This window comes from Micromys minutus, assembly GCF_963924665.1.
Source record: "Micromys minutus genome assembly, chromosome: 4".
Lineage (NCBI taxonomy): Eukaryota > Metazoa > Chordata > Mammalia > Rodentia > Muridae > Micromys > Micromys minutus.
In genome coordinates this window covers 19,282,815-19,309,514 of record NC_137973.1, presented here as the reverse complement: position 1 = coordinate 19,309,514, position 26,700 = coordinate 19,282,815, and the positions used below count along the sequence as shown (strand labels likewise).

The 26,700-nt window shown below is 40.0% G+C and overlaps 1 protein-coding gene across 3 annotated transcripts in view; it reads left to right on the top strand.

Moving 5' to 3' along the window:
- Positions 1-26,700, top strand: part of GUCY1A1 (guanylate cyclase 1 soluble subunit alpha 1) — a 111,555-nt gene that overhangs the window by 36,838 nt on the left and 48,017 nt on the right. The window contains exon 1 of one of the 3 annotated variants that reach the window (XM_080916393.1): positions 19,936-20,056. The exons of the other annotated variants lie outside the window; for them this stretch is intronic. The gene's annotated coding sequence lies outside the window, so the exon portion shown is untranslated. Of the gene's footprint in view, positions 1-19,935; positions 20,057-26,700 lie in introns of those variants that run through there. 3 annotated transcript variants of the gene reach the window in all.

Below are 26,700 nucleotides of genomic sequence, written 5' to 3'. Positions count from 1 at the left end.
GATGATTCCGTAAAATTTTTTGTATCTGTTTTTATGTCTTTTTTTCCCTGATTTTGTTAATTTGGAGTATGATATTTAGCTAAGGCATATCTCTATTTTTCTCAAAGAACCAATTATTGGTTTCATTAATTCTTTGAATATTTCTCTATGTTTCTATTTTATTTATTTTAGCCTTAAGATTGATTATTATTATTATTTTTTTTTTTTTTTTGCCATCTACTCATTCTAGGTATGTTTGCTTCTTTTTGTCTCAAGCTTTCAGATGTATAAATTGCTAGTATGAGCACTCCAATTTCCTTATGAATGCATGTAGTGCTATAAACTTTCCTCTTAGCACTGCTTTCATTATGTCCCATAAGTTTGGGTATGTAGTACGATCATTTTCATTGAATTCTAGAAAGTCTTCAATTTCTTTATTTATTTCTTGACCCAGTGACCATTCAGTAGAGAGAAGTTTATTTTGCATGAGCTTGTACGTTTTCGGTTCTTGTTGAAGTCCAGTTTTAATCCTTGGTGGTCTCATAAGATAAAGAGGGTTAGTTCAGTTTTCTTGTATCTGTTGAGATTGATTTGTGACAACATATGGCCAATTTTGGTGATGGTTCTGTGAGATGCTGAGAAGTTATGTTCTTTTGTGTTGGGGTAAAACATTCTTGTAGTTATATGTTAGGCCCATTTGAGTCATAATGTTTGTTAATTCCCTTACTTTTCTATTTAGGTTCTGTCTGGTTGACCTGTCCTTTAGTGACAATGGCATATTGAAGTCTACAACTATTAACTTGTAGAGTTCAGTGTGTGATTTAAGTTTTAGTAACATTTCTCTTATAGATCCTTGCATTTGGACATAGATGATGTGGCCTTGTTGGAATAGGTGTATCACTCTGGGTATGTCCTTAAGTTCCTCACCCTAGCTACCTGGGAGTGAGTCTTAACATTAGCAGCCTTCAGATGAAGATGTAAAACTCTCAGTTCTGCCTGCACCATGCCTGCCTAGATGCTGCCCTGCTTTGACTTTGATGATAATGGACTGAACCTCTGAACCTGTAAACTAGCCCCAATTAAATATTGTCCTTATAAGACTTGCCTTGGTCATGGTGTCTGTTCACAGCAGTAAAATACTAACTAAGACAGAAATTGATACTCAGGACTGGTTAATTGCAGTAATAGGCCCGACCATGCTTTTGTTTGGAAGAATGTTGATTTTGGAACTTTGGATTTGGATAGCAGTGGAATGCTTTAAATGGGGCTTAATGGGTCATCTTAGTAGAAATATGGAAAACTTTGTTGCTGGGAGTAATTTGAACTGTGCTGATCTAGCCTAAGAGGTTTCAGAAGAGAAGAATTTCAGAGTGTGGAATAAGGGCTGTTTTGTGTGGTATTTTGGAAGAAAATGTGGCTGCTTTTTGCCATTGTCTGAAGAGTCTGCCTGAGACAAAGGTGAAGAGATTTAGATTAATTGCTTTAAAAATCAAGTCTCAAACAGCCTGGTATAAATTCTGTTGTGTGGTTTCTAAAGTTTACTCTTATGAAGAGCATTTTAATGAAAAGGAGCAAGTTGAGAAAGGAAAAATACAAATATATGGTTCAAGTATTAAAGGAACACCAGGAAATAAAATAGAGCTGAATCCTGTGTTCAAAGATATCAAATTTAATTAAGGGAGCTATGACTTTGAGGCAAGATCTCACCCAGCTAAAATAGCTTGGGCAATTTAGTACAAACCTTTAATCCCAAAACAAGTAGATCTCTGAGTGCAAGGTCAGCCTAGAACAGAGCAAGTTCTAGGTGAATAAAAGCTTAAATGTAGGTGTGGTGGTACAAACCTTTAATCCCCGGAGACAGGCATACAGATCTCTAAATTCAAGGTCAATCTACAGAGAAAGATCCAGGACAGCCAAGCTTAGGTAGAGAAGGAATTAGAAAAGGGGAAGCTAGTGATAAGTTAATAGAAAAAGGGGATCATGTTCCAGCTCCAACAAGCAGCATAACTTGGCCGCTTGGGCTTTGTGTCTCTGATTTTATAGTCAAGAGGAGAAGTTGACTATTGGGGACAATTGATGCTGGTCAGCAGGAGCTGACTAATTAGTGGTGACCAGCATCACTGAGGTGAAATTTTCTGGGAAGTGTTTTCTGAGAGCACACACACACACACACACACACACACACACACACACACACACACACACACACACACAAAAGCTGTGTTCTAGAGATAGCCAAGGTTGTACTTCACACTGTACTTGGTAATGTATAAGAGATACCCAGGTGGTACTGGTTTTGAAGACATGGAGAGATCATGAAGAACAGCTGAGGCTTGGCACTGTGAGAGGCCAGAGAAGGCCAGTGGTGAAGGTTCAGCATCAGCTGCAGTTGATGGTCCAGGACTGAAGGAGTCATGCAAAGATGTTGAGGCTTAGCATCATGAAGAGAACACCTGAGAGGCTATTGGTGAAGGCTACTTGCAACAAAAGACCCCAGAATATTGGAGATGCAAGTACCATAGAATGACTAACAAGAATAACAATGGCAGCAGAGTGGATAAACCTGAACTTAGAATGTTACAGAGGGCAGAGCTGGAGAACAAAAATCCTTTGGAGGACCCCAAAAGATCATGTGTAGGCCCCTGACACTGGAACAAGAAACTGTAATATTGAACTCACCTTGGAGACTCCAAGATATTCAAGATGCCAGAGACATGAGTTATCTGCTGAGGAAAGCTGCTAACAGGGAGTGAAACCAGCCCAGGAGGAAGTAGTTTGGTGCAGTCAACAAAGATGAAAAAGGAGTTTGATATCTGTAGACTGATTTGATATCAGCCTTGGAGGTACAGAGTTTCGAGTTTTCCTAGCTGATTTTCTGTCTTGCTTTGGGGATTACAGTTTAAGTGATTAGGTGGATCTCAGAAAAGATTTTAAACTTTGTACTTTTAACACTTTTGAAACTACTATTGACTGTGAAGACTTTGGAAGTTGGACTAAATGTACTCTTTGTTATACTATGACTAGATATAACCCCCATAGGCTCATATGTTTGAACAAGTCTATGGGTGTTAGCGACTGAAATGTGATGGTTTGTATATGCTTGGCCTAGGGAGTGGCACTATTAGGAGATGTGGCCTTGTTGAAGTATTTGTGTCATTCTGGGTGTAGCCTTAAGACCCTCAGCCTAGCTGCCTGAGAGTGAATCTTAACAGTAGTAGCCTTCAGATGAAGATGTAGAACTCTCAACCCTGACTACACCATGCCTGCCTAAATTCTGCCTTGCTCTGATTTTGATGATGAACCTCTGAACCTGTAAGCTAGACCCAATTAAATGTTGTCTTTTTAAGACTTGCCTTGGTCATGGTATCTGTTCATAGCAGTAAAACCCTAACGAAGGCTTTAGCTATCTTAATTCTATAGTAAAACACAGCTTATTTTAAAGGAGAGATAATTTACATAATAATAGATAAATGTCTGTTTTGCTGTCCTGTGAATGAAATAGATTAAGGTAGCTCTGAAAGACTGCTTGGAATTGACCAGTTTCTGTGCCTTGAGGACTTGACATTATTCATGTATAAATAATAAGGAATAAAAGTTTCAGAATCTCAGTCATTTCTACAAATTTATCTTACAAACATCTGAGGGAAGCAGATGTACAATATTTAGAAATTTTGAGTAGCAGTTGTGGCATTATTAAATACAAAATGTTAGTTAAAATTGAAATACAGCTGTGTTCTCATTTAAGCCTCCCTTCCATTTTGCTGGTTATCCAGCTCTATGTAGCTTTTAAAGCAGTTTTTTTTTTTTTTTTTTTTGTTTTTATTTCTTGGTTTGCCTTAATCATATTATTTGAAAGATTACTGTTACAGTAAGATTTTTTTTTCCTCTTAAGATGCAACCTGTGATTGTAAAAGGCATTCAAGTTTATCATATACCTTCTGGCTTTCTGGAATTTGGAAATACAAGCCTTAGAAAATTCAGCAAGTATAATAATTTGTTGGGGCACCAAGTTATGACTTACCTCTCTATATACTCCCCATAAATTGGTGTTAGCAACCTCTGCTGAGCACTGCACTTTAAAATATTCTAAATCCACACAAACTTTAAAATTCTTAATTTCTACCGATGTGATAACAATCTGTACTTCCATTAAGAAAATTTTTAGGCAGTCTTGAATTCACAGTTCAAAGACACAAACCTATCAAAATGATTCTTGACCCTCTGTGGGACACCAAGGTGGCCACCTCATTTTCATGATTTGTACCATGGTATTTTAATTATTTTCAAATTTATTTTTCTTTTCTAGACTGTAAACTGTTGGGAACAGTGACTATGTTATATCTCTTTTTTTCTCAAGTAAGTCACAATAAAACATAATGATAAATAATTGGAGTTTGCCATTGATGTTATAAGTTCATCTCATTACAAATAGGATAAATGAATGTATAAAGTTAATAGATAGGTGTGAAATATGATTGAACAAATAAATGTTCAGACAACTCTTGATTCTCATATTTGAGTTACTTTGGAACTCAGGAAAAGAGCTGAACTGAGCTTCTCCATAGCCTGTACTCCATGTCATGGACTGTTCTCAATCCAGTGTCATTTTTTTTTTTTTTTTTTGTGCCTAAATCATGCCTTAATTAACTCAAACCTAATCAATTCATTTATAACCAAAATGAACAAGTTTATTAAATGAACAAACACATTGTGAAATAGTTGTGCAAAAACCAACATTTATATTATTTATGGTAATAAATTTACTCCTCAGCATTGCAGTTTTCTGATTCTGTAATGAATTCACAATGCAATCACAATGCAGAATGGAATGAATGTTCCCAGAACCCCTTGCCAACCAGAGGTTGAATTTGGATTCTGTTTTCATGGAAAACTTAGATGGCAGAGCAAAGGCGAAAAAGTGTCCTCTCTAGCCAGAGCTGGGATGGGCAGGGACAAAGGGTCTGGGGCTGTCTACCACTATTTTGCATAGCAGAAAGCTCATCTCAGCAGTAACATTTTCCTCATTCCTGAGTCCCTGACAGGCTTTTTCCTGTTCAAAGTGCATCAAATGATTTCTGATTTGCTGATAAAAAGAGTCTGCTTGTTTGTCAGAAAATGTAAGTAACTTATAACAGAAACTTAAAGGAACAATGCACCAAATATCTGCATCTTGTTGGAATGCTGACTTTTCCTTGTTCACTCCCTTAAGTGCACTCCCAGCAACCCCCTCTCTCAGCTTTACTTTCCTTCATACATGTTACCATCTGACAATGCATACTCTTCACTACATTTTAAAATTCTCTATGATACTATACTGCAAGAACCCCTGCAACAATGGTCCTTATTGTATTGTTACTAAGCTTCTGTAACAGTGCTTAGATGTATGGTTATTCAAATAAAGCATTAGAACAAATTTCCTACTTGTTCATGGACAAGTAGTGTATTCCTTACTTTTTAATGACTTGGTTAATAAGGAGAGTTGAGAACCTAGAGAAGGATGTCTGTTCCTTGTCCTGCTGGGGTCACTGTAACGCAGGTGGTTTTTAGACTGGAAAGCAGAATGATCAACACAGAGTTACATACTATTTTCATTAATGGTTTCTTTGTAAAGGTCCTTGAGATCGATCTGCCATATTATCTTAAGGCAAATTTGATAATGAGGTTCATAATGTGTATGTAATGAGTAACTATTCCCAGCATATAAACAAATTCCAAATAAATGGGTGGGGGTTGCTAAATGTTGAGCAAGAGCAAAGAACATAAACATAAGATGGGCGGAGATTTCAGAGCAGAAGCCTGGCCTCTAGGCTAACCCACTGTCTCTAATATCACTAGAGACAAGAAAGAGTGAAAAGAGTCAGTCCGTTTGGCCGCACTTGGGAGAAGAACCTCTGTTTATTTTTGCTGATGCTGATGATATTGACATGAGATTGTGTTAAAGAAAGGGCAAGAAGCATTTGTAACTAAGGGTTTCTACCCAAGTGTGGTCCATCTTTGAACCATAATTTTCACAACTTCTGTCTCTCCTTTAAGATAATCTGGTCAGAACTCTGTGGAGTCTGTTCCTAGGATGCAAATGTCTTTCCTGGCTGATACCTTCAGCAGGTCCCTTTCTTTCTTGGGAAATTTGAATTCTTCTGTCCACTGTTTCAGTAGTCTGATAGCTAAAGGCAGGAACACAAGGGTCTTTTTAAACGGTCTCTTATGCTGTGGCAGTTATCAAAAGCTTGAGTCATGACAGCAGGGATGACAAACCCCAGGAAACAGTTAATGTCACCTATAAAAGAAAGAGAACTCAGCATTCGTATTTAATAAAACCCACCTAGCATAAGTATTTAATAAAAGACAAGAAGCACATACGTTATCCTTTCCATGAAGCTAATGTAATTAGACCTCTAGAAAAGACCTACCAAGACATCTGCACAATGACATTCAAACCTATAAAACACCTTGTTTTCTGAGATTCCATGTCTTGAAAAAAAATTAAAAGCACATTGGCAAAATCGTTTATTGGCAATTTTTCACGTTTGTAATTGTATATTTTGTCACATTTAGTTTTTAGTTTGTCTTAGACTGTTTTTAGTAAACAGAAGTTCTGAAATTAAAAGTTGTCATTTAAAGAAATAAAGTTTATTTCTTTATCTATAAGAAATTTCCTGTTTATTCACATAATGTGCTGCATATATACAATGGACTTTCACTTTGCTGTAAAAGAAATGGGATTTTGAAATTTATAGTAAAATGAATGGATCTGCAAAGTATTATATTATATTGGATCACCTGGACTCATAAAGGCAAAACCCATCTATCTATCTGTCTGTCTGTCTGTCTGTCTGTCTGTCTATTGTAGATTGTCCTGAAGCTGTTTGTATTTTAATGTTAATCCCACTTCCCCAAGAAAGGCTACCTAGTCATATACTCATAAGGTGACTTCTCCTGAACCTTCTCATTTTAATTAGAAAAATAAAGGAGAGCCAGTGACTGGGCTGGCTAAGGGAAGTGGAGAGAGGGTTCAGAGGTCGAGGGAGAAGAGAAACTCCAAGATGAAGAGCCATAAGGATGAGCTAGATCCAGGTGGGTTTAATTGGTGTTAAATAGCTATAAACAATTAAGGATTTTATAGGTCTAATATCTCATATAGAAGGGCAGTTTGTATCTTTGTCTATTTGATGTGATCTTGTTGTGTAGAGGGTTTGTGGATTGAGAATTGATATATAAACTTGTATGAAAAGCTATTGGGCTATAGAGTTGTGTTTGTGTTGAGTTTTGGGGTAATGAAACACCCCCGGGACAGAGGCAGTCACAGGGGGAGTTGTCTTACTTACTTTTCTATTGTCTTGAAGAGACACCATGACCAAGTCAACTTACATAACAAAGAGTTATTTGCCTTAGAGTGTCAGAGAGTGACATCACCATGGCAGAGTGAAAGGCAGTAAGTAGACAGGCAAGCTGGCTCTGGAGCAGTCATCAAGAGATCATATACCAAGAGACAGAAAGGTTGGGTGTGGAGGAAAAGGTAGAGGAAGAGGGAGAATGGAAATCGTGTCAGATGTAGATAATGATAATGAATCTAATTAAAGCTAAATGAAAACTAGTGTGTACTTTCTGTTACCTTTGCTCACTCTTGTCCTATGCTGTTGCTTTCTGTTAGGAATTCTCTTTCTCTATCAGAGCTTCTACAGAGCCTTTAAGAATCATTGTGGTTGTGTCTTATTTTTACTTTTATTTAATAACATATTTAAGGAAATTTTATAGAGAAACACTGTATCACTTCTGCTCCGACACTTTACCCCTCCACCTCCTTCTATGTTCTTACTATTCCTTCCTTCTCATATTTGTAACTTTTTCTTTAATTGTTATTGTTACAGGGACAAAGAGTGATTTGGGTACAAAGTATCTAAAAGCATCCTCTCCCCACACCTGCTCTTCAATTCTCCAAGGCCAGTTTTCTGCACCTAAAATGGTTCTCACAGGGTTTCTTTTTTTCTTTCTTTTTTTGTTCCTTTTTTGGGCTTTTTATACCACAATCTGTTTTCTTTTGCCCTTACTTGCATCTTTTAAGAAGCCAGCAAACGTGGCAATTTGTTTGCAGATTTTCTGGCTTACATAATGTGCCTGCTTTTTGCTGTTTCTAACATTTCATTATTTCTGGTTCAGTCGTTTAGACAGAAAATGTATGAGTAGACGTTTGAAACTTTTATTTCCTCTGCATGGATGACATAGAATCCCAGGACTCTGGAGGCAGGAAAGGACGAAAGAAGAACAAAGTCATCTTTGGTCACATAATTAGTTGAGTCTAAGGAGAACATGGACTACATGGAAAGGTCTACCTGAAGAATAGCTTTAAAAAATTGTTATGTGGAGTAGTTGGGCTAATCAGAGAATAAATTGTTGACCTACAGTCTGGAAAATCTCAGGTGCTGTCTCACAAAATATATTACCTTTCTCTGAATCGCTCTTCTCTCTTTGTAGTATATGCCACCCAGAGATGGCCCTGGGAATTGAACTTAGGTCCTCTGGAAGATCAGCAAGCACTCTTAACTGCTAAAGTGTAATACATTAATGTTATCTTCAACTTTCTATTTTATAATTTAACCCATAACCTTTTAAGATTATAATATATATGTATGTATGTGTATACATACATACATATACATACACACACACACACACACAAACACACACACACACACACACACACATATATATATATATACATATACATATACATATACATATATATATATATATATATATATATATATATATATATATATATATATACACTGTCATTGTCTTCGGATCTTATTATAGATGGTTGTGAGCCACTATGTGGTTGCTGGGAATTGAACGCAGGACCACTGGAAGGGCAGACAGTGCTCTTAACCACCGAGCCATCTCTCTGGCCCAACGCATAACAAATTTATTTTTAAATATTGTACTTTTCTTTCTTGAATATTCTCTTTGATTTTAGTTTCAAACTGGTTAATGTTCCTATTTTACTGTTTTCTCTATATAGCCAGTACATTTTTTTAAATATATTAAAATTATAACTTTATATTCTATTTTGTGTAGTGATATTATTTGGCTGCTTAACCCCAAGGTTCTCCAAGTGTTAAAGGCTCGGTCTCTGGCCTGTAATGCTGTAGGGAGGTAGTAAACATTTTAGTGTCTAGGGCTTACTGAAAGGAAATGGGTTAACTAAGTGTACATGCAGTTAACTGAAGATGTGTCATGACACTGCCCCTGCCTTGACTTAAGCACAAAGGTAGGTTTTCCTGTAAATTTAAAATTTTGTTTTTATGTAAGCATCTCTGTGTCTGATATGTATGTGTGTGGGTTTGTGTTGAGAACAGAAAGGGTGTTGAATTCCCTGGAGGTAGAGTTACAGTTTATATGCTTCACAGAGATGGCCCTCAGAATTGAACTTAGGTCCTCTGGAAGATCAGCAGAGTTCTTAACTGCTCGGCTATCTCTCTGGCCACTTATTTTGTAATTTTAAAACAGAATAAATTCTTTTGTCCCCTATGTTGTATTTTGTTGGTTACTCTATCTCAGAAACACCAGTGAAACCAGGACACTTTCTTATTGCATCCCAGTTTCCTGAAACTCCATCTATAAAAGTCAGTTTTGAGATTCCATCTATAAAGGCGTATCTCTAAAGTGGATTTCTTCAGCAAAGATCTGTGTTTGCCTCTTCAGAACTCCTAGAGCTTTCTCAGCACATGCGCACTTTAGAATAAAGATTCTACCTGACATTTCCAAGCTACAGAACTGGTGTTAATCCAACATTGTGGAAGTACAGGCTTGAGGTATGAAACTGTCAAGAATGAGATACTTCCCTCCTGTTCTTTTCCAAGCCATAAAGACAAGGTATTTAGTGTGAAAATTGCTCTCCCTGTCTTTCACTCTATGTGGGTTCTGTTGGTGTGCTCTGACTACCGGGAGTAGAGTAGATAGTTGTACCTGCTGTCTTTCTGCCCAGTCTCCAGTCCTTAACCCACAAGGCCCAGTGATCTAATGGATGTTACCAGCTGGACCATTGGCTCTACAGTGAAATCCTCTTTTCTCACTGAGTCTAGTCTCAACTTGCTTCTAGACACAGAGTCGTGCTAAACCTCAAAAGTGTGTTTAGATTTTATCTGCTTCTTTAAGTATTTACTTTGGGGAAGCATTTTGCTACATATTACACAGCAGAGAATCTTGTGTTCAATTTAAAATCAGAGCAAAACAGGGCTCTCTTAAAAAAAATTAGAAAGGAAGCGACTTAGTGAAATGGTATTTCCCTTAGGTGATATTTTCAGCTGTTTAAACTAAGTATTTCCTAAATAGGAGCACAGCAGTCATAACTGTCATTTTCATGAGATGAGATTCTAACAAGTCTTCCATTGCACAATTTCCAATTTTTTTTAATGTCAAAATACAGTTCTCTTTACTGGGATCCTTGAATCATGTTGTCTTCAGCCATGGCACATGATGGGCCTTTTGGTCCTATCGGTGAGACTCTTAACTGGAACACCAAAGACCAGTAAGTATTCTCCCTGGAAGCTTCTGCAGCCTGAGATGCAGAGGAAGCAACATCACCAAAACACAGGTGTGATAGTCAAAGACACACCACTGTTTCTCAAGAAAAGTGAGACTCAAAAGCAGAATCAACACCTACCCATTTGATGTGTCTAAAAGAATTCAATGATCTCATTAATGAAAATATCATAGATTGGTGAGCACTCTGTGGAAATAATAAAAATCACCATCTCTTACTCCTGTAGTGTGTTTATGACAGCTATCTTATTTTTCTCAAACCACATGTTATCACTCTAAAAGTATAATATAAACAAGGGGAAACCTCTTTCCTTGTACCATATTAAAACAAGAGGACTGTTAACTGATTAAAATATACTTTCACTGTTGTTGACACCCTTGAAACATTTTTCAAGCTGGTCTTTCTACATCAGTCTTTCTTTGGATAGAAGGGGCTCTTCTGACCTTGGGATATTTCTTTGAAGAGTAAAAATGGAATCTTTCCCTTCTCTATTCCTACTATTCATAGGCTTGGTCTTTCCTAGTGTCCCAGATTTCCTGGATGTTTTGTCCCAGGAATATTTAGATTTAACATTTTTTGAATGGTGTATCAATTTCTTCTGTCATAGTTTCAGTACTAGAGATTCTTTCTTTGATCTCCTGTATTCTTGTGTGCTTTGTCTGTAGCAGTTCCTGTTGGAGTACCTAGATTTCCCACCTGCAGACTCCCCTCAGTGTGTGCTTTCTTCGTTGCTTCTATTTCTGTGTCCAGGTATCAAACGGTTTCATTCATTTCTCTCCCCTTTTTGTTCCTTTCCTTCTAGGCTTTCTTTAAAGCACGTATTTGTTTATTTTCCTGGACTTCCTTAGGGGATACAGATCTAAAGAGAGAATTTTCAACAGAGGAATCTGAAATGGCTGAGAAGCACCTAAAGAAATGTTCAACATCTTTAGCCACAAGGGGAATGTAAATCAAAACTACTTTGAGATTTCATCTTACACTTGTCAGAATGTCTAAGATCAATGACACAAGTGACAGCTCATGCTGGAAAGGATCTGGAGTAAGTGGAGCATTCCTCTGCTGCTGGTGGGAATGCACAGCCATTTTGGAAGTCAACATAGTGGTTTCTATGGAAAACTGAGAATTCGTCAACCACAAGACCCAACCATACACCCCTGGGCATAGTCCCAAAGGATGCACCATCCTACTACAAAGACACTTGGTCAACTCTGTTCATAGCAGCTTTATTCATAAGAAACTTGAAACAACCAAAACATGGAAGAAGAAAACGTGCACCTGCTCAATGGAGTGATAGTCAACTGTTAAAAAAAAAAAAAAAAGTCAAGTTTTACAGGAAAGTAGGTGGAGCTAAAATTTAAAAAAAAAAATCATCCTGAGTGAGGTAACTCAGACCCAGAGAGACTCACTGGTAAATGGATATTAGCTGTAAAGTACAACCATGCTACAGTCCACAGACACAGAGAAAACAAATAAGAAGCTTGGCTCAAGGGGAGACTGTCATGAGTCTCCCTGGGACGGGGAAATAGAATGGATATTGTGGGTGGCGTGGGGGTGGGTAGAGAAGAGAGCACAGGAGATCAGGCAGGGGGAGGATGGAAGGAGAGCGTTCTAAAAGAGACAATCAGAATCGGGCAGCATTTCAGGGGCAAGGTAGAAGCAGTGCAGTGGGAACTCCCAGGAATCTATGAGAGCGACCCTAGCTAAGACTCCTGATATTGTGGAAAGCAGAGCCCGACAGGTCATATTCTGTAACCAGTCAACATTTTCAGTGGAGGGACTAGGACACCAACTCAGCCACAAAACCTTCAAACTACAATTTGTCCTGCTTTCAAGCTGTGCTAAGGTAGCTGGACTTGTGGAGTGATCGAGCAATGACTGCTCCGCTGCTCAGGCTTGATAGCCCATGCCAGAGAGTGCCTGGAGGACCAGGACGCAGAAACGGGACAGGTCAGAGAGCTAAGACAGAACCCAACGCAACTGGAAAAACAGAGGCAATGAAATGATTGCTAATGACATTCTGCTATAATCATAGATTAGTGACTGAGCAGTTGTCACTAGAGAGGCTTCATCCCACAACTGACAGAAACAGATACAGACACACACAGCCAAACATCAGGCCAAGTTTAGAGAATCTTGTGGAAGAGCAATAGAAGGATTGTAGAAACTAGGGAATTCAAAGACAACACAGGAAAACCCATAGAATCAACCCACCTGGCCTCATGGCTCACAGAGAGCCTACATGGGTCTGGATCTACATGGGTCTGACCTGGGTCCTCTACACATATCTTATAAATGTGAGGTGGGTTTCTTATGGGATGTCTAACAGTGGAGTAGGAACTCTCTCTGACTCTTTGGGGACCCGTTTCCTCCTACCGGGTTGCCTCTTTCAGTCTTAATGTGGCGGGAGGGATGCCTAGTCTTACTGCAACCTGATATGCCATCTTTGGTTGATATCCTTAGGAGGCCTGCTCTTTCTCAAGAGAGATGGAGGATGAGTGGACCAGGAAAGGGGCATGGTAGGTGGAGGGAAAGAGAGGGTTAGGGGATGGGGGAACCAAATGGGAGGAGAGGAGGGAGCAGGAACTGCAGTTGGGATGTAATGTATGAGAGAATAAAGTTTAAAAAGATAAAAGAATTAGAAAACATAGTAAAGAAGGGCTATAGGATGACTCAATGGTTAATAAAAGTTTAGATTTTTCAGCAGAGGTTCACATCAGGTGGCTAACAACCACCGCAACTCCAACCCAAAGGATCCAACATCCACATCTGTTCTCCACAGGCACACACACAGGGGACATTTCCTAAGACCCAGCCCAAGCACAAACTCATCAATAAAAACAGTAAAAACATTTTAAAGAGTAGGGATACTACTCTAAGGTAAAGCGTCTAGCTAAAATGTGCAAGGCCTTGGACTTAATCTCCTGAAGAGAATAATCAAAGCTCAGAGACATTCATATTCAAAAATTTCAAATTTTAGGAAATGAATTCTTTTTTAAAAAGTGATGTGTCCTTCTGAAAAGTGATGGTCTTTTAATACTGAGAATTTTTTATTATTCTTTTGTTTTCCTTTTCAGAGTACTTAGAACCAATCCTAACACCTTTCTTAGAAGCACTAGACAAGTAATGTAGTAAGGAGTTCTCCCTTTAGCTTGAAACTCTCTCTCAGTTCAGCTATTCCAAACCTCCTCAAAGAGCCAGTATTACCACTCACAAGCTTCTCAGGCGACTCAGTCTCAGGAAGTTTGGGGTTGATTATGCATCCGATGTCCATAAATAGAAGGTATAAAGAACAGGCATTTATTTAATCAACGATTTTAAAATGAGCCTTTCTAAGAGAAGAAGTTAGAATGGCAACTTTCACAACATTTGAAAAACTGGGCTGACATATCATATCCTGAGCGGGTGCCCTCCAAGCAGTCTGTTTCATATGCTGACAATGCTTTGCCTATTTACTTCAGTAAACCACTTTTCTCCCTCCCTTCTTCCTTCTATCCCTCCCTCCTTCCCTCTTTTCCTCCACCCCTCTCTCCACCCCCAACAAGCATTCTACTAATATAAGTGCTCTCTTTGGCTCACAGATTGGAAGCCACATCCCACCATTGGTTGGTCATGTTGTTTTAGATGAAGGCTGTTTCTAATAGTAGGAGAATAGAGCAGAAAAACCCTGTTCCTCTCATGGCCAGGAAGGATGAGGGAAATAAAGAGGCTGGGTTTCCGCCGATTCCCCTGGAGGGCACCCACAGAGTGACTTTGCATTATGCCCCTTCTACTGATGACTTCTCAGCAGTACCACACTGGAGACCAGGCCTAGACACAGGACTTTAAGAGGATACAAAGTGTATCTTTTTCACTGCACCATCCTACCAGCCTATCACATTTTGGTTCTTGTTCTGCACTGATCAATTGGTAACTCAAACTAACAGCAAGCAAAGAATTGCTAAGTTGAAATAAGGGGGAGAATGGTCATTGTGACTCTGGGACAGAAATCCTTCTTCAGTGTGCCTCTGCCCAAGAACCTTCTTGATATGATGGTTTTTCTGTCTTGTAAGTTGGTTATCAAAATTATGATGTTTGTCAAGAAGCAGTTTCCTCATGCCTACCTTAAAAGCATGATTTATCAAGCCTGACTGGGGACTTTTATTTTGATGCTTTATAACAACTCTTTAACATGACTTGCCTGTGTGCTCAGTTTTCTCAGAGTACTTGGGGCTGAGCCCTGACTTTCCCACGTGCTTTCTGTGTGATTGGGGAACATAATTACCATCTCTGTATCTCAGCTCTTTTTAAAGGGGATGCCATAATATAACTATGATTTTTTAAAGATAAAATTTTAAGATAAATCTTTCTTACTGATATATTTATAACGTATGTAAATACTTCTTGGTCTCAATGACACTTGCATGTAATTAATATTCTACACTATTCGCTGTCATGACCTTTTGACAGTGAAGATGTTTGAGCCACAGTAAAGGAACCATTTGCTCCTTATTTTGCTGATCTCTATGTTGGAAGCTGGTACTGATCTCTTATTTACAAAATAGAAACGTAAAGAGCATAGTGTATGATTCAGCGGCAGAGTACTTGTCTTGTGTATGTGAGCCCTTTCGGTGGGTCCTCAGCACCATAAAACGAAGTAAGATCGGGAGAGATGAACCAGTGTTTAAGATTGTTGTTATAGCTGAGGACCCGGGTTTTATTCCCAGTGCTGACATAGTGGCTCCCAATTATCTGTAACTCCAATTCCAGGAGATCCTGCATTCTCTATTGACCTCTGAGGACATGAGGCATGTATGCAGTGCATATATGTATGTACAGATAGAATACTCACAAAATTTTACTAAATAAATCTAATTAAGAATAAATTAAAATAAAACTGGAGTGCTGATAAGACTCCTGTGTGTGTGTGTGTGTGTGTGTGTGTGTGTGTGTGTGTGTGTGTGTGTTTAAGGCTTGGATAAGAGTGACCAGGCTAGAGGGGGAAAGCATTATTGAGAAACAAGGAAATGAGGAGTCCACTTAAAATAAAACCCTAATTATAGGTATTTACTTCAGATTTTCTTTATTCTTTCTCATAGACATCATGGACTTACTTTGGTGAATTTTTGCTTCAAAACTAGTAAACTTTTATTTGTGTGAAATATCTTATGGACCTACCTACCATAAGGACCTGAGTTCAAACCCAGAGAACCCAGATATCAAAGCATGAACAAGGAAGGACTCTCACTGGAGATTGCTGGCAACTGATTTAGATCCAGTTTTTGTTAGAGACTTATCTTAAGGGAATAAAACAGAGAGTGTCAAATCCAGCTACCTGACGTCCTCCTTTGACCTCTGGGCATATATATACATCCATATAAATAGTACATACTCTCTCTGTCTCTCTGTCTCTCTGTCTCTCTGTCTCTCTGTCTCTCTCTCTCTCTCTCTCTGAACTACATATCTGTCTCTGTATTCCCACCATTTCTCTCTCTTCCTCTGTCTCTCTTCACACACACACACACACACACACACATACACACACACACACACACACACACACACACACACACACACACACACACCACATACTAAGAAACATACGTAAACAGGACCTTTTGAATGTTCTAGTTCCATGTTGCTTAACAGTGCTTGCTTCAACCTGCCTCTCTTATGCACTTCAACACGAAGAAAGAAATAATAAGGAGCAAAACGTCAAGACTCAGCTGAGAAATCTCTGCTAAACATGCAGCATCATTATGGCCACGCATCTGTGCTGCACACTTTGGCTGAGCTCCTTCCCACCGTGTAGAGGGGTTGCTCTTCCAGAAAGTCTCCTTTAACTCTTCACCCAGAGCCGTCTCTCTCCACAGGTGAGGCTCACTTTATCTTTTGATCCACAGTCTGTTCCTAAGGATCCATGCATGCTCTAACCTGACAGGTTTGAGTTCCGCCATGATTGTTAACAGACATCACTACCAATATCCATATTGACATTTCTTTTGAAACTGTTATTGATGAAAATCTAGGCTTTTCAAGAGCTGGTTAGACAAAATTCGGCCAGACTCCACTATTTATTACCTCTTTCCAAATACATTTATCTGTTCAATTACCGAGTGCTTGCCACAGTGTCAAAATACTCAGTGAATTTTCTGTTTGGTGTCATAACAAATAGTGCTTTAAGGAGCCTGGAGTTACTAACTGATGAGACTGAGATCAGGTGACAAGGGACATCCTTCTTTTCTGGACAATCCAAGATAAGATAATCTCCATTTATCCCTTGTGGGGCAGCAAACTTTCTCCTTCCCACTCTCAAGGCTGGGAACTGCATGTGAAGCCTTTTCCCCACAGTTTCCCCTCAGCTGTCTGACTCTGATCTGCCCGTCTCCTTCCTTTTACAAGGATCCTTCCAATCCCACCAGATCCATATAGACTTGGTGGTATAGCTTCATCTGCATCCTTCCTTTCCCTTTCACTCCATTCTTATTTTGAAAATAAAGTCACTTTCATAGGCTTTTGTAGTTCAACAAGAGAAACTACAGAAATCCTGGGAGCCTTGATACATTTTTTAAAAACATAATCAGTGGATCACTCAAGAAATCAGAGAGGAAATGTAAAAATCCTAGGGTCGAATAAAAATGATGGACCAACAACCTAATGGGATCTGCAGAACACTGCCAAGGCAGAACTGATTGGAACCTCATTAGTTCTTAGAAGGAAAACTAGTGCTGAGAGACAGACAGACAGACATATCAGTAGATAGAATTTCTAATAATAAACAACCTACAGCTCAAGGCTCTTGAAAAGCAACAAGACAACAATGTGAAGCCCAGAAATAATAGATTAGTGAAGAAAGAAGAACATAATTAAAAATGAAATAGAGACTTAAAAGAACAACACACAAAATCAACCAGATAAGAGTTCTCTGTAAAAATAGTTAAGATTGACAGGCCATTAGCCAATCTGTCAAGAACAAAGAGGAAGAAGCAAAGCCACAGAATGAGACATGAAGTCAGTGGACATCTAACAGGGTTGAATAAAATCCAGAACCCCACTGGGATATTTTGAAGACATAAACTTGCAAAAGATAAAAAAAAAAAAAAAAAAAAAAAAAAACTAGAAGTTGGTGAGTGTTTATATGTATAAGATCTATCAAATTTGAAACCAGGAAATATAAATAATAGAAATAAATCCATTGCAAACAACAGAATTGTAACTAGAGTTCCCCTCCCAGGAAAGTCCAGGAGTGGGCAGATTTGCTGCTTGAGTTTATGGACCTTTACTTGCTTAAATTTGATTTTTTTCATTAAAAGACATTATTAAGAACGTATGGAAAAATGCATAAAGTTAACCAGGCCAAAAATCATCACAATGAACTTTTCTGTAGTTGGAATAGCCAGTGGAAACTGTGAACTTTTGAATTATTCGAATATATTCACTGTTGAATATATTATTATGTACTTAATGCTTATAATGGGTCTATTTAAATTATTGACATTTTTGCAAAGGGGCAGGGAGATTATAGAAGGCTTGCTTTGCACTGAAAAGCTGTATTTGTTAGCATTCATGGGAAACTCCCATGACGTTGCTATTTGTTGTGTTAGAGTTCCTGGCTTACACCCTGATCCTCCACACACACCCTCACATGGTCTGGTAAATTCCATTTCTCTTTCTCTCTTTCCAACCCTGACTACTGGGAAAGCCTCTGAGCAGAAAAAGTTGACAGAAATCCTAGTCCTGCATTAAAGACATTCCTGAAAGCTGTCCCAATCCCCAACCCCGCCAACCTAAAGTCACCAGCCACCCCAGACCTCCCCACCCCCACTCACAAGCTCAGTGTGTGGCAGACACATCATTTTCCTTTGCCTAGTCTAGACAAAGCTTCCCTGCCATAGTCTGCCGGAGACTTTTTCTAGACTCAACAGAGCGAAGCCAAGTGGGCTTTCACCTACACGCCACCATGTCAGACCTGAAGATGCTATAACTTTCAAGTGTCCCCCATCACCTCAGCAGGTCCTGTCTCAGAAGGGAGGGGTTTTGGGAAAGAGAAACATCAGTGTAGAAAGGTAGCACAGGCATCTTGTCTATGAACCCCACAGCACAGTGGAGACAATACCCTGTGCCCTAGGCATCTTCCTGCACTTTATTTGCCTTTAACTTCTACCCCATCCTATCTCCTAGCCACCACCATGCCATCTTGCCTGCCACCTGCCTATGGCCTTTGTTCAGTTTCCTCTGCTAGCAACGAGCAGTTCCTTCCACATTATCCTCCTCTAAAAAGAAAGGCCCCTTCAAGATCCCACACGGATGCCATTCTTTCAGAAACATTTTCTCTGTCACAGGGATGTCCCTCCCCCTCTGAAAGTTTCTATCATTTTATTGATTTTTGAAACTGATAAGACTGGCTCCTTTTCAATATGATGTTCCCTTTGGTTCCCTTCTGGGTCTGAGGTTTACGGTCTGAGGATAGATTTCTTTTTCCTATTGACCTAAGAGAAGTTCATGAATTGACTTGGGGGTAAGAGAAATTTATGAAATGACAAAAAATAAAAAACAAAAAACAAATAAAACAAACAAACAAACAAACAAAAAAACCCAAACCCGAACCATAACCAGCCAAGGAAGTTTTGTTAGGTCTTAAGGCCAAAGTCTCCCCGGATCCTGTAGGTAGCTGTCTTGGCATTTCTGACTAATTCTGTTTTTGCCCACTTCCATCCGTTCTTTAGGCCGATTCTTATGGTTGTTTCCTATGTAGTAGTAACGTTGGAAGAAACGTTTTCCATATGTGGGAACCTCGGGGAGACCAGAGTCGATGATGAGTCAGGAAGTAGATATGTCAAGAAAACTCTTTGTCGTAGACTTCTTAGACTTGAAGGATTGAAAAGACACCAGGAGTAACTGCACAGTGTGTGTGTTTGTAAACAATGATTTTAAAAATGTAACAACAGTTACACACACATGTATTAATAGCATACAGGGCTAAGTATAGTGAACCAAACAGAGGTAAGACCTTACTCAAAAGAAATAATATTTCTGTGACCACAAAATTATCTTCGAACAGAGTGAATTAGCCTTAAACCTCAAAGCCAGGCCACCAAAGCCAATGGAGTAGAGAGAAATTTCCTGACCAGGGTCTGAGTTTCAAATTAAGGAAACTACATTTGCTCTGCACCAACTTGTACTAAAGGAAGTGTTTTTATTTTTAATGTGCCAACTTTTCCTAGAGTCTCTCCTTTGTTTTCTCTTCCTTGTCCCCTTCCCTGCTGTGTGTGTGTGTGTGTGTGTGTGTGTGTGTGTGTGTGTGTGTGTGTCTGGCTTTGGTGCTTTGGAGGATGGTGATTGGGCGGGGAACAGGACTCAGTTCTCTAGCAGAGCCTGGGAGGAGTGGGAGGGACTGGAAGCAAGCAGCGGGTTTCTCACACTCTGCCTTCCAGGCAGTCGTCCTCAGTGCCCGCCAGCTGGACCCCAAGGCGAAGAGCAGCAGTGCACAGCCCAGGGTGTCCGCTGAGCGAAGGCACCTGCAGCCCGATGCTCCTGGCCTCCTGTGACCCCGTCATGGTGGGTTCGCTCAGCTGCTTTCTTTTTTACTGTTTGCGGGCTGGAGAAGGGGATGATGTATGGTTTGGAGATGTGGAAAGAAGTCCTGTACGGTAGGGAAGAGACCAGCGAGAATTCTCTGGGTCATGGCAGGGAAAAACAAAGGGGAGAAGCGGCTGTTTGTAGCATGGTGGGAACCAGCTCTTGGGGGTGTTCCGTGGGTCCCGTCGCGCCCCCAGCGCAGGTTGACAGGGGTGTGCGCGGCGTGGCCTTGAGTGCCATGGGTGAACCTGCTCGGGACCCACAGGTGCGACTCCAGCGTCACCTCTCGGTCCAGCGCAGCGCCGCCGCCCTTCATCTGTGATCCAGGGAGGTTGCGCTCCGCGGGGTGTGCTTGGCAGCTCCAGGAGGTCGCGAACCGTGGTCCCCAGGTCTGGAAGCCACTGAGTAAGTGATAGAGGTGCCCTCGCCGCCCGGGACTGCCCCGGCATTCGGCCCTCCGCCGAGTCTTGGCTAAATCCTTTCCCACACCCTCCTGGGATCTTGTTCATCCCTGGGAAGCAAGATCACCGTTCCCACGCTGGGGAGAAGCGAGAAAGGGACTCCTGGGAGGGATCGCGGTTGGTGCGAGCAGTTCTGGCACGTCGCTGTGGGCCCTCAATGGGGACGTGTAAGGCATGGGCGACTGTCTCTCACGCCGGGGCCTTGAGCTCTGAGCTGCTTGGTGGCCTCCCTCCCTCGCACCAGTTCAGGGACACCGGGACCTACAGTCCAGCTTGTGGCCCCATGAGGGCTCCCCCCCCCCCCCCCCCCCGGATAGACAAGCTGCTCAAAGCCCCATAGTATGCAAACTGCAAAGTTCTAGTCGCTGCTGGGACCTCAGCAAAGTGTGCCTGCACTCCAGGATGCCAGAACCTGACTGCTCCTTAGCTGCCTTTCTCTAGTTAGTACTCTGATATGTTGGAAGGCAGCAGGCCAGGAATGATAACTTTCTCCTGGGCCTATTTGAGTGGACAGCCTGTCCAGGGGCTTCAGTGTTGTCTCTGACTTGCGTGAGGGGCTGCGTCGCTGTGTGGTCACATGATTCCAGAGTATGGGCTTCCCTGAGCCCTTCTTTTGCCTTCTGAGATTCACAGAGTTGTTCCTTCTTTTTGTATTTTCTAAGCATCTTCTGGGGTAAATCAAATGGTTGTCCAGCTCACTTACAGAAGTGATTGGATGCATCTTGATTTCCAACAGTCTGCTTGGTTTAAAGGAAGATAGATTACCTACATTTAAATTTTCGTGATGGTTTCTTAGGACCATCGGCCTCGGAATACTTCTTGACTATATTCGGACTAGCCCCAGGCTTAGTAGGAGCAGAGTTTACCTTTCTGTTGCAGGGTTTTGGAGATACTTAAAGAGAAGCAGTTCTGAGGTTTTGTTCATAATGAGAGAGCAAACTGTTGTTTTCCCTAGACTGGATGTTTCCCCTTCAGGAAGGATCCTGTCCTCCGGTACTCTGTTATGCGGAGTGGCAGTAATCAACCATGGCAAAGGGTGGTAACACGAACTGTCTAGAGTCCGGAAGCAACTCTAGGATTCTGATTTTGCTCAACTATTAAATGGTCTGGCCCGTGGGTTTATTTGAGGAGTCTTGTAGTCTCAGAAACGATTCCCAAATATTTGGGCTGTCACGTTTTTAGGGGGATGGAACAAACTCCTCTGCAGTGTAGAGACATTTAGAACGCTGTAGCAAAATGAGGACCAAAGTTTTTTTTTTTATTTTTTTATTTTTTTTATTTTTTTTAAGGCCGGTAAGCCGAATATTTTCTGGTCAAAATTTTAGCCTCTGTATACAAAGTGTGTGGACACAGAGGAACAGAAGACTTCAAGAGTTAATAGTTAAACATTTCAAAAGCTGGTGAGTTGGTGGAGGATGAGGAATCTGTATACACTACCTAGGGAAATGTAAACGTGGGCAGCTACTGTGGCAGTCAGAATAGAGGTGCCTCAAAATATCTGCAAGTAGAAATACCACATGACCGAGCTGTACTCCTTCAGGTATATCCAGGAAAGAGTTTGTGTCAGCCCACTGCAGAGATAATAATTAGTAGACCCAGGAGCCAAGATAGGGAGCCAGGCTAGTTAGTGCCTAGCAACAAGTGAATGGATAAAGATCATGTGGGATGTGTGCATGAGAGATATTTACACATTCGTTCCTCTGTAGAGTGGAATAGAATTATGACGTCTTCGTGGAAATGAATGGAAATGAACATCCATGAGACACATAAGAGACATTCTCACATGCAGAGTCAGGCTTTTCGATGTGTATGTATGAAAGGACCTGGAGAAGGGCGGGAGGGAGCCAAAGAGAGGAGGGGTAAGACAGAGGACAACTGAATGTATGAGATGTGAAAACACAACTGGAAAACATTTTGGGGGAAAGAGGAGACCCACAAGATGGGCACGAGGGGGACAACTCATAACCATGTGTAGCATACACATATATGTACACGAAAGGTCCCAGTGAGATCTTCTGCTTTGTGTGCTGAATAAACTAACAAAAAGAAAACAATTCATATGAGATAGACTCAAAAGTAAAGTATTAAATGTATCACTAGCAATCTTAGTTCTGTGATGTTTACTTAAGAGTAGTGTGTGGTGCGTCAGTGGTAGATTGTTTCTATATGGACAGTAAGATCTTCCCAGTTTAGGGGAGAAAATAAAAATACACTTTTCTCACTGACATATAAAGTATTTTTGCTTGCTGTGGTGTCCCTTAATGCATGACACAGAAACAGCCTCATAACTAACCCATTGTACACATTCAGGTAAAACAAATGACTGTCTTCTGCCTTTTGAGCATGAGGAAGGAAATACGAAGTTATGATTTATATCCAGCAATGGGAAACAATTCACAGAACTTAGTGCTGGTGTCTCATAACTATGGCTTATTAGGAAATCTTGTTTCAAGACATTCTGAAAAGTTGTTTTAAAAGTGTAGGCTTTCCTGCAAGCTTAAGTGACGACATTAAGTTAAACTGTTATGAGGAATAGATCAGCAGAATACTTAGAGGATTACAATTTCAATAATTTGTCATAGATATTTTCAGACTTAAGAAACCTCTTTTACTGAATGACTGAAACCATGTAACACCAGATTCTGTCAGAAACCACGTAAAAAACATGAATTCTCTTACTTATGTTGTTTGCTGGCCCTGGTTCCTGTGTGGCCGGGGGGAGGGGGGGATAATGATTGTTGTCTACAAGTTAGTTTAAGGTAGCATGATATGTTTCCCCAAGTCTCTAGTGAGTCTTCAAGTAATAAAACTGAATTAGCTTTAAGAACGAGTCTCCTTAATGACAGGAAATAGAAACAGAGAGTAATATTTGGACTAAACAAACCAAAATCTGTTATTGATGGGGGTGGGGCGGTGAGAGGAGGAATGATAGTAAATGGTCTTTTAGAATTACTTTCAATGTCAGATGCACAAGGAAATCTCTCTCTCTCTCTCTCTCTCTCTCTCTCTCTCTCTCTCTCTCTCTCTCTCTCTCTCTTTTGCTTTCAGAGGATATCCAACATTTATGAAACTATTTTTATGCCAATTGATTGGAACTATTTGCCCAGGCGACTTTTCCCAGGCATCTTATTTATTATGTTTCTGCACATTTGTAGAAGGGATTGTCTCTTATTCTAGACATTCATAATGACGATTGGTCTTTCAAGGCTGTCTAGGCCTCTGTTGAATATCTGAGCAGCAGCATTTCCTTTAGCTGTCATCCTCTTACCGTGTCACAAGTCACAAGAGCTTTTAGCAACCTTTAGTTCATTTGTTGAGCATATATTTTTGAGTCACTCAATTTAGTGGAGGATGGGTTGCTTTCTTAACCTGTCCTATGTTCTACCTAATTCCCCAGTTTCTTTACAATTTCTATTTTCACTTATCTATTTTGTGGGTGTGTGCTTGCAAAGAGTCAAGTGCATATTTGGGCTTGTTCATACTATGACATGTATGTGGAAGCCAGAGGATAACTTTCAGGTACCTGGTCATCTCCTGCTTTGTGAGTCCTGGGATCAAACTCATAACCTCGACTGTTGTGTCAAGAACATTTACCCACTTAGCCATCTTATGAGCTCTCTTACTCTTTTATCTTTCTTCAGAACATTTTGTAAATACCATATATATATGTATATGTATATATATGTGTGTGTGTGTGTGTGTGTGTGTGTGTGTGTGTGTGCATGTGTGTGTGCATGTATGTGTGTATATGCATGTGTGTGTGTGTGTACCTTCTTCGAGTCTTGATCAGCAGGCTTCCATGTTCTCTAGCTGTGCCTGTGCCTCTGGTCACTAAGCTCCCTAGCCTGGCATGTTTTCCATCTAGTACTAATCTTTTGTTAAAAGAGACCTTTCTTTGTATAAAATGGAAGCTATCTCTGACTCACCAATTACTCATACACAGCAAGGATTCTCAAAAAGTCAACAAGAGATGATGGTTGAAAGGAAGGTAGGAACTCCCACTTCTACCCTATGGTCACCTTAGCTTTGGAACCTTTTTGTTTCAGTCCAGATGTCTGTTTCAATATCTGCTTCTCTAGGCAATCTCAGCTCTCTATCATTGGATTCACAAAAACTTGCATAGCGCACAGTAAGTATCTAATGAGCTACGACTTGCTAGTACTAAGTTAAGGTATTTTGAGTCTCATGCTTCTGGTTATGATACTCAAGAACATCACACAGAGCACAGTGCTTGCTTTGGGAGTACTTAGGTGCCATGCTGGCGTCTTTCTATGCTTTGATATAGGCTCCTGCTTGTTACCCATCTCCCCTGTCAGCATGCATTGACCTTCTGAGAATGTCCTCTCCCTTATAATCTAGGCTAACAGTGGCTTTAAACGCTGCTTTCCAGTCATCCTATGTAGTCAGGGCTTCCTTCAGTACCTACTAATGTAATTGGTCTATATTTAGCCTTGACCTTAACCTCTTTTACTCTCTTAAAGAACCTTCAAGTTCAGAGTCTCCTGTGATTCTCATCACTTTAAGCCTCAGCTAAAAAATCTCAAGAGATTCATAGTCCTTTTTTTTTGTTTGTTTGTTTGTTTGAGCAAATCTGCCTGTCCTTCCCAAACCCTCACTAACTTAAAACTACTAGATATCATTCTTTCCCATTCTTCTTCTTTTCTAAATGTTTTCTATTTTTACAAACCCATATTAGACTCTAATTTCTTTGCTCAACCCCCAAATCATTCACAGAAGACCCAACAGACTCTGAACTTTCTTGAAATGTCTGTTTTAAAGCCTTCTTTGCTATGGATGCAGCTAAAGGAGTAATTTGCCTACCTCTGTTGCTTGGCCACCAACTGACTTGCTTTGCCTTTAGATCAATAGATACTTAATGGGTATCATTGATTTTCTTTTTAAATGTTAACAAGGCTGTGAAGTTAGATTTTCTTCTTGATTTATTCTGTACCTATTATGTATACACAGTACATGTTTTAGATTTTTATTAGTATTTTTAGTCTATTCAGATGACTCTCAGTCTTTCTTAGCAAGTGACCAAATTTCCTAATTTCAGTTAGTAATATTGAGGTCACTTTTGATAAATTATTGTAAGGCTTTTTTGACTCGGTCTTTCTTTGGTAAGCCAGTTTTGAACATAAAGACTCTTTTCTTGCACCAAATGACATACTACTTAGTTTTCAGTATTTCTTTACTTTTGACTTTTGAGTAAAATCCTTTTATGTGTAATACTTATTAGAATGTTGGAGATGGTATTCAGTGATTTTCATTTATTAATATTGATTGTGGGAAAGGCTGTTCACTATAGAGAACTTTCTCCTTTGCATGAACTTTTGGCTTCACAGTAAATGTAGTTCTTGTGGTTGAGCACACACATCTGAAGACTGTGGTGATGTTGTCAGGTTTACTGGCTCAGTCCACTGGGTGATGTATTGTAAGTCCAAGTATCTCTGTCTCCATTTGGTTTTCCTTCCTTCCTCTCTTCTTTCTGTTGTCCTCTCTCTCTCTCTCTCTCTCTCTCTCTCTCTCTCTCACACACACACACACACATTCCCTCCCTCCCTCTCCCCCTCATATTTTTGTTGCACATTCTTACAATAGTACTGATTCTCCCACATCTCTTCTGAATATTCTTTTACAAATGCATTACTCCTCCCCCCATTTTATTTCTGGCTGCCTGGTTTAGGCTCCCTATGGTCTTGAAATTTCAATGTTGCTGCTTTGAAATACCTAGGGCTTGTATTAGAGGTGGGTTGCTAGTATACCTTGATTAATTTAATTTAAGAATTAAAATACATAGCTACTTAACACAATCTTATTTAACTTTAATCTTAGTTGGTAACCATATTTTCTAATTTCAGTTAGCAAAATTGAGGTCGCTTTTGACAAGTTATTCAAGGCTCATTTGAGTGGATTGCTCTTTGGCAGGTCAGAAAAAATGTCGGAGTCTCTTTGTATTCCAGTTTGATGGTATAGATTAAACAGTTCTCTCCAAAAAGGCATTAAGAGATTTTATCAGTATATAGTTTATCCGAGTAACTATAGAAGTAAGAGTAGGAAGGGCCATTAACATGATTCCTGACACTTCTTTCTGTTTTAGGGTCATCACTGAATTAATCCTCTTACAAGACAGTCTTGCAGGTTACTAAGGCTGCTGCCTTT